The 8,732-nt window shown below is 40.9% G+C and overlaps 1 long non-coding RNA gene across 2 annotated transcripts; it reads left to right on the top strand.

The window, feature by feature from the left end:
• Positions 1 to 223: 223 nt before the first annotated feature.
• On the top strand, positions 224 to 1,520 carry LOC309474244. 2 transcript variants are annotated; one of them, XR_014197263.1, is made up of 3 exons: positions 224 to 480; positions 771 to 815; positions 993 to 1,520. It is a non-coding gene; the product is annotated as an uncharacterized lncRNA (long non-coding RNA). The 2 variants fall into 2 exon arrangements; XR_014197264.1 differs by lacking the exon at positions 224 to 480 and having other exon boundaries at positions 586 to 815; positions 995 to 1,520.
• Positions 1,521 to 8,732: the final 7,212 nt, after the last annotated feature.

Raw genomic sequence — 8,732 nt, 5'->3', positions numbered from 1 at the left:
CTTTTAATACATTGTGAGCTTTTGTCATGAATATGTGGTTATGTCCTTGTTTTGTATCTTGTGTATTGTTCAGCACTTTGGTCAGCCCTGTTTGCTGTTTTTAAATGTGCTATATAAATAAATACAAACTTGAAACTTGATTAACTCGCCATTGATTGTTGTCCTATTTGTTGTCCTATTCTCTTAACCAAATCTCTGATTTAACCAAATCTCTGATCCCCCATTAAACACTTGATTGCAATGTTTTGAAGAGGAGAATAGCCTAATCTTAAGGACTAGGAAAGGCCAGTTAGGCTGTATAATCGGTCATAATAATTACAGCTTAATTCTTCATTAATATCCCAATCCATAGTTTATTGTGCAAACTGAGGTTTGAATGTGGAACCTGGGGGTTTGCATAGGTAGGAGAATCATTAACTTCCTCTTGTTTTTCAGCAGATCCAGCTGTTCCTCAACCAGGCCCGAGGGCTCCATCTGATGGTGAGTAAGTCTAGGTTGGTAAGGTAAGTTTTAAATCTCTTCACTCTTTGGTGAAGACAATGAGGGTGTTTATTTATAACCTAATAAACCTAAGTGCGTTCATAACTTCATACATGACCTAATAAAAAATATTAATATGAACTCCATCATCACAATCTGACCACATGCACATTTACATCTCTTTCATAGATGAACACTTAATCAATAGGAATTCGACAGAGCTGATAAAACGAGTTCATAATGTGGACCCCATCCTAGATGAACTAACCCTATCTCCTCTTGTTTTTCAGTAGCTCCAGTTGTTCCTCAACCAGGCCCGAGGGATCCATCTAATGGTGAGTAAGTCTAGGTTGGTATAGGTTTTAAATCTCTTCACTCTTTGGTGAAGACAATGAGGGTGTTTATTTATCACCTAATAAACCTTGTTCATAACTTCATACAAAATATTAATATGAACTCATCATCAGTATCCTCACAATCTGACCACATGCATGTTTACATCTCCTTCATAGAGGAACACTTCATCGATAGGAATTCGACAGAGCTGATAAAACGAGTTCATACTGTGGACCCCATCCTAGATGAACTTCATCAGAAGAAAGTCATCTCAGACGAGGATTACAGTGCCATTCGTGCTGAGAAAACCCCACAGAAGAAGATGAGAGATTTATTAATGGGCCCAATTAAATCTGCTGGCACTAAAGGGAAAGATATTTTATATGATGTTCTTAAGAAGTCAAATGTCTTCCTAATTGAAGAGCTTGAGGCTCCGGGAAGATGAAATCTATTACATTTTTACTTTACTCAAATTTAAATTGCCATTGTTTTAAAACTAGGCGTTTTATCACTTACTGCAAAACCAGCTAAGTTTGAATGTTTTTTTTTTTCAAGCAGACAACCTCTCACAAAATCAGGTCCAAAATCTTACTTGGTAGAACAAAAACAATGACATCTTTATTGATGATTAAAACACTTGTCTGTACGTCTTCGCATACTTATCTTTTTATCACCAGTCAATAAACAACCAAGTTAAGAATCCAGATTTTTGTTCTTTTCTATAAACCCTTTTAATTTCTTCTGTTTATCCTTTTAATTTCTCTGTTTATTCAGACTCTTTATATTCCTGATTCAATTTTGCATGGGTATAATGTCTTGTTGATACAATGTCGTATCTGATTTATTACCAAGTGTATTATTAATCATTCTGTGTTCTGTATTAGCATAGTCAATGCAATGCTAGAAATGTCCCTAGAAATACACACTCAAAAAAATAATCTGTTGAACGAACTTAATTAAATTAAGGAAAGGTTTTCCACGAAATTGAATTACATTTTTCCAACAAAATCGAATTAGTTTGAAATAATTTGTTGTAATTTTGTTGTATGAATTTAAATTAATTTAGTCATTCCTGCTAGATAAAGTTTTGTCAGGTTAACTACATTTAGTTTTTGTCCTGCCTTAAATCACCAACATTATAATTTTAGTTAATTTGACTCTACGTTCACTTCTAATGATAGACACTACTAGTGTTCAATTGAATTAAAAACATCTTTTACATAGTAATATAATATTACTTGTGCAGGACTGCGAGAGAGGTTTACACATGGGGGCGGTTTCCAGGACAGGGTTTAAATTAAGCCAGGAGTAGGCCTTAATCAAGAATAGTTAATCGTGTCTTAAAAAATGGCTTTCTGTAACACAGATTAAGTACGGATTAGTTACACCTGGACTATGGAGTCCTGAACTAAAATAAACCAGATTAATTTAAAACCAATTGTGCTAATCTGAATTAGCATGATAGAGGTTGCCTGTAAAACATGGAATGAACCAAGAAAAGCTTAAAATTGCATGGAACTGAGATGCAAATCCAAGGAAACAATGGAATCAGAAAAAGACTGCAATCAAAAAAAATTTACTAAACAAGAGAAAATTATTTTAAGCAAGCTAAATAAACTGCACACACCAGCTATGGAATAAAAGAAAATAAATGCTGGAAGTCTGTTTGTAATATATACAAACTACCGTTCAAAAGTTTGGGGTCAGTAAGATTGTTAATGTTTTTAAAATAAGTATCTTCTGCTCACCAAGGCTGCATTTATTTGATAAAAAACAATAAAAAAAACAGTAATATTGTGAAATATTATGACAATTTAAAATGACTGTTTTCCATTTTAATATATATTTAAACTGTAATTTATTCCTGTGATCAAAGCTGAATTTTCAGCATCATTACTCCAGTCTTCAGTGTCACATGATCCTTCAGAAATCATTCTAATATGATGATTTGATGCTCAAGAAACATTCATTATTATTATCAATGTTGAAAACAGTGGTGTACAAATTTTCAAAATTATAAAAAAAAATGAATAGAAAGTTCAAAAGAACAGCATGTCACGGTCACGTTCGTCAGCCTTCATCTGTGTGTGCACTTCATTCCCCAGAATCCTCCGTGGCGCACACCTGCACTCACTCACGCAATCACCAATCATCATCACCTGCACTCCCTCTTTAACCACCCTTTATATTCAGCACTCTCCCTTCACTCCTTGTCTGGTCTCGTCGATGTTCGTCATTACATGACTCACAGACTCCCCACTCACTTACCTGTCGCTATTCCACATCCTTCTGCCAGTGCGCCTCATCCTGTTGCCAGTCCGCCTTCCACTTCAACCTTCCATCCTGGGTATACTACGAGAAAGAGAAAGACTTTACCAATCAGCTAAGCATTCACTGTTAATTCTGTGTTGCTGTTACTCACCATCTTTCTGCATCTCCGTTCATTCTGCAATTAAAAGAGTTAAACTTACCATCTTGTCTGATTCCTCTGTAAACCCTGACACAGCATTTATTTAAAATAGAATATTTTCTAACATTATAAATGTCTTTACTGTAACTTTTGATCAGTTTAACTCATCCTTGATGAATAAAAGTATTGATTTATTTTTATTTCTTTCCCCCAAAAATAACATTTAAATTCTTACTGACCCCAAACTTTTGAACGGTAGTGTTTAATGTTACAAAAGCTTAAGATTTTAGATAAATACTGTTCTTTTGAACTTTCTATTCATCAAAGAATTTTGAAAAAAAATTGTACGCAACTGTTTTCAACATTGATAATAATAATGAATGTTTCTTGAGCATCAAATCATCATATTAGAGTGATTTCTGAAGGATCATGTGACAATACTGGAGTAATGATGCTGAAAATTCAGCTTTGATCACAGGAATAAATTACATTTGACTGTATATTCACATAGAAAACAGCTGTTTTAAATTGGAATAATATTTCACAATATTACTTTATTACTTTTTTTTTTTTTTATCAAATAAATGCAGCCTTGGTGACCAGAAGAGACTTCTTTTAAAAACATTAAAATTCTTACTGACCCCAAACTTTTGAACGGTAGTATATATATATATATATATATATATATATATATATATATATATATATGAAGAGTTCAAATGCAAAAGCCTCTAAGTGCCATCTGAAATTTTCTTCTAGAATGATAATTTTTATCAAGCTTGTATATTTAATTTCAGTAATTTCACTTAAATTACAGGTCATTTTCACTGCCATTTAGGTGAAATTACTGAACTTAAATATACGAGCTTGATAAAAATGATCATTCTAAAAGAAAATTTCAGATGGCACTTAGAGGCTTTTGCATCTGAACTCTTCATATATATATATATATATATCACATCCTTTATTAAAATGGTTAATTATAAAAGACATTGTTGTTTGAATGCAAAGAGATTGACACAAGCAAACATAAAATAAGTTTTATTTATATAGCGCCTTTCCAGGGCTCAAGGACACTTTACAATGAAGTACAGTAAAGGAGAATTATGTATACGGGGAATACAGCAGAATACAATCAGACACAACGAAATGTAATACAACTTAAGAATGGTAATATTCAGAAAAGTAGGGGTGGGGCAGGTTACAAAGATCGGGTAGGCCTATATAAATAGATATAAACGCGACATCGGCCTCCCGTAAAGAGGGGCGACCCAAAGCAGCAGTAACAAATAGAGCACTGACTGAAAGGACATCTGCCTATTATACCTGGCATAGGCTACGTGTGCATCTGGGTACATTAGAGATAATCCATATTCAAAATCAAACAAATTCAAACAAGGTTTAGAATTATTTATTTTACTTTTATGGATTTTAAATTTAAACAAAACAAGATTCAAAGTTAACAGGTTTTTTTTTTTTTTTTAAATAGCCTATGTAAAAACATATTTTGGTGTTAATTCACAATTATAACCAGCGTCCTGTTGAACGTACAATGATAAATCTCCCAAGATATTCATGATAACATTCATAAAAAAAGATGTAGGCTAATAATTGTTCTGGATGATCTGAAATTATAACTTTCGATCATCCATCAATTTTGACAGGCTATAGGCTACTAACATAAATGATGAAGCGTTGAAATTTCGAAAAAGTTATTATGACTTAATTCAGCCTCATCTGTAGAAATGTAAATAGTAGGCTAACCAACGTTACCACTTTTGCCACGGACTACACCGCACTAACTTTACGTGTACAGATTAAAATGTAATGCACCACTACCAATGCTTATGCCAAGAAAATCGGGAGTAACGTTAGCCTGATCCTAATTAAAAACATATGAATCATCTTTCCTGCAGTTCAGACAGCACTGTGGGAACCATGACGGTTCTCTTTCATCATCTCGTTTCGAGATCCACCTATGGGAAGGGCATCCGTACCTGACCTCTGCAGAAGCATCCAATTGCACCAAGTCTGGCTAGACAGACAGAAGCGCGCAGCCAATGCCAGGTAAGGCCACACCCCCTTACCTAAGGCATATAGCTGTCAGGCGCGCTGCTAATGCTATTCCTCAGTTGACATTCGCTTCTCGCGATCTCTGCACTGACACAGTTCGGTTGGATTAACGTTACGCTGCTCACTTTCGAGTCTTCAGGAGGACATATCGCCAGATCAGCCTCCGCCAGACGTGAGTGACAGTCGTTTCTTCAGCCTATCCGCTGTGTTTTTTGCATCCGGAGCCGCCCGCGCTCTCGCTGTCCTTCACCTGCTCCTCCTTACATGGCTGCCCGCCACGGATTTTTCCGAGTTCTTCACCGCTAGCCCACCCATGGCTATGTGACCGTCTAAACAGCCGCTTCTCCGGGGAACAGCCTATCACGACGAGCCTGCCCGGCCGCGTGTGGTGCTCTAATCGCCGCTAAGGACCCTCTCGTTCTGCGCTGTTTGCTTGAGCTTAACACGCTCAAGAAGCTTTGGAGAACCCGGAGAATTGCGGTCATTGTAATTGCTGCACGGTAGCTTTTTACTAAGCCGGCTTTTAGTTGCACGACCCAGCGCGCCGTGCCCGGCCTTTCTGACTCGGATGGGGGACACGGTGATGATGACGCACTACCGGGGGACTCCCGGAGCGCCACCTCTCTAAATATTTGAGCTGACATCAGCCCAATCCGCATTCCCTGAAGAGGACATCTTCGCGGGAAAACCTCACTCTCGTTGACGAACCGGCCGGTTCCGGCGACGGGGATGACGCGGTCTTTTTAGCGTTCCCTAGGCTAGCGCTCACGCGGCTTTGCCTCAGTCCATCCTCCTGGAAGTTTGTGAGCGAGCGGCCGTTCGTCTCAACATTGTGTGGCAAGCTCCACAGAGCGCCACCGACCAGGATAGGAATATTTACGACGGGTAAGCGCTGAGACCACCGCCCAGTCTGAGGAAACAACTCTTAAAACTGGAGCGTCCCGCTAGACTGTTAACACGGTCTCACGGGCCTTGATGTGTTACGATTACGTGTTGAGGCTTTCAATTTATGCCTTCCTAGGAAGGCGGCCCCGAACGCAAGCGGCCTGCCTGTTGTTCGACCGTTGGGAGTAGCCTATCGAGCCCGCGTTCACGGGCCACGAGGACGTTTAGTGGACGTTGTGTGTGTGTACACCCCCCAAGCGGGGCTGTCGTGAGGAAAAGTACGTAGCAGTGTTACCACACTGCACGCACTTGGTTCCCCTCACCCAGTTATTAAAGGCTTCGGCCCCAGTGTTTCCCAACACAAAACACACACATTACTAAACAACACATTTAACAAACGAATCAAATGAATTCGTGCAGAATTATATATCTGCCAACATAGAGAGCCAATCTCTCTGATCCCATGCATGTCGCCCTGAGTCCGTCCACAAGAGGGCTCCATTGCCTCACAAATCAACTAGCTGGGCTCACACAGCTCAGTTGCGGCTGCCCAGCCATGTGTTTTTAGTGGACGTTGTGTGTGGAAGGCTTCGGCCCCTGTGTTCCCCAACACAAAACACACACATAACTAAATAACACTTTAAAACAAACGAATTAAATAAATCCGTTACAGAGAGAGTATCTCTCTCCGTGGATATTATTTTTCTGCCTGCAGTGTGTTTTTAGTGGACGTTGTGTGTGGAAGGCTTCGGCCCCTGTGTTCCCCAACACAAAACACACACATAACTAAATAACACTTTAAAACATACAAATTAAATAAATCCGTTACAGAGAGAATATCTCTCTCCGCGGATATTATTTTCCTGCCTGCACTTAAGACTGCCCAGTTCATGTGTTCAGGAGATATGTGTGTTTTCCGCCCACTTTCAGGCCTTGTGAGGGAAAGTTTAGCACAGTGGACACCACACTATGTTCCCCTCACTCTGTCAATAAAGGCTCCGGCCCCAGTGTTTGCCCAACACAAAACACACAAAGTTACGAATCAAATGAATTTGTTTTGGAGAGAAGACCTCTCTCCGCAGAGAAAACTTCTCACTGCAGAGGGAGGAAATCCCTCCGAACCCCTGCATGTCGCCTCTAGTGTGCCCACTAGATGGCGCCTTTGCATCACGAATGAACCAGCTGGGCCCATACACCCCCGCTCCGGCCCGAGCGGGGGCGCTCTCGAGTCACGAAGCGGCTTGGCAAGCCATTTCAGCGCCCGAGTGGGTTTTGCGTACCGTAACCTAGGGTTACAGGCTGCAGTTTGCAATAAAACCTCCACTTTTCAACGGTGTTCTCTCTTCTTACACAGAAGAAAATGCCTCACACATTCTGAAAGAGGAAATTTCCTCCCTCCTAAACAAGGGAGCGATTCAGATGGTGCCACCCAATCTTATAAACCATGGTTTTTTTTCCTGGTATTTTTATGTTTCCAAAAGGCGTGGTGCCCCCCCGCCCTATATGGACCTTCGAATGTTGAACAAACATTTGAGGAAATACAATTTCAGAATGTGACACAAGGCTCTCTCGCCCGTGCCATAAAGCAGAACGACTGGTTCACATCAGTCGATCTGAAAGATGCTTTCTTTCACATAAGTATCTACCCTCCACACAGGAAATATCTTCGTCTCGCCTACCAAGGCATTTGTTACGAATTCACAGTTCTTCCGTTCGGGCGAAATTTGAGTCCCCGAACTTTCTGTCTGTGTGCGGAGGCGGGCGTGGCGCCCCTGAGACTATCAGGGCTGAGAATTCTGAATTACATATACGATTGGTTCATCATAGCCAAATCGAAGGAGAAGGTGTCGCTGGACACCGGCCGGGTGCTCGCGCACATCACATCCCTCGGGTTCAAGGTGAATGCGAGCATAAACAATCTGACTCCCAGTCAGAATGTCTTTTTCCTGGGCTTGGAATTGAACTCAGTCTCCTTGCGAGCGCGTCTCTCTCAAGAGCGCGTTCGCTCTCTGATGAACTGTCTGTCTCAGTTCAGAGAAGGGGCGAGAGTACAATATCGCACATGCCTCAGGCTGCAGGGTCTCATGGCTTCATCTATCCAAGTTGTGCCGTTGGGTCTCCTGAGAATGAGAGCGTTCACGAAATGGGTTTTGTCACTACATTTCAGCCCGATTCGCGATCTCTGCCGCTCGGTAACAGTGACGCGCGCCTGCTCGGCGGCCCTGCGCCATTGGGAGAGCGAGAACTTTACGCTCGGGGAACCCCCTTGGGACGGTTACGATGCGGAAAGTTGTGACGACAGATGCGTCCTTAACAGGCTGGGGAACCACCCAGGAAGGCAGAATGGTGAACGGTCTGTGGCTGAGCAGACTACGTTCAGCGCACATGAACTATTTAGAGCTTTTACCATTTGGAAAGCTCTGAATCATTTTCTGCCTCGCCTGCAGGGACATCCCGTTCTAGTACGGTGCGATAATACCACGGCAGTGGCTTATATCAACCGTCAGGGCGGCATGCGCTCGTCGAAACTCCACGCTCTAGCTTACAG

This window comes from Leuciscus leuciscus, assembly GCF_965113295.1.
Source record: "Leuciscus leuciscus genome assembly, chromosome: 14".
Taxonomy (NCBI): Eukaryota; Metazoa; Chordata; class Actinopteri; order Cypriniformes; family Leuciscidae; genus Leuciscus; species Leuciscus leuciscus.
The sequence above is the reverse complement of the archived record's forward strand: the minus strand, read 5'-3'. Positions and strand labels throughout refer to the sequence as shown.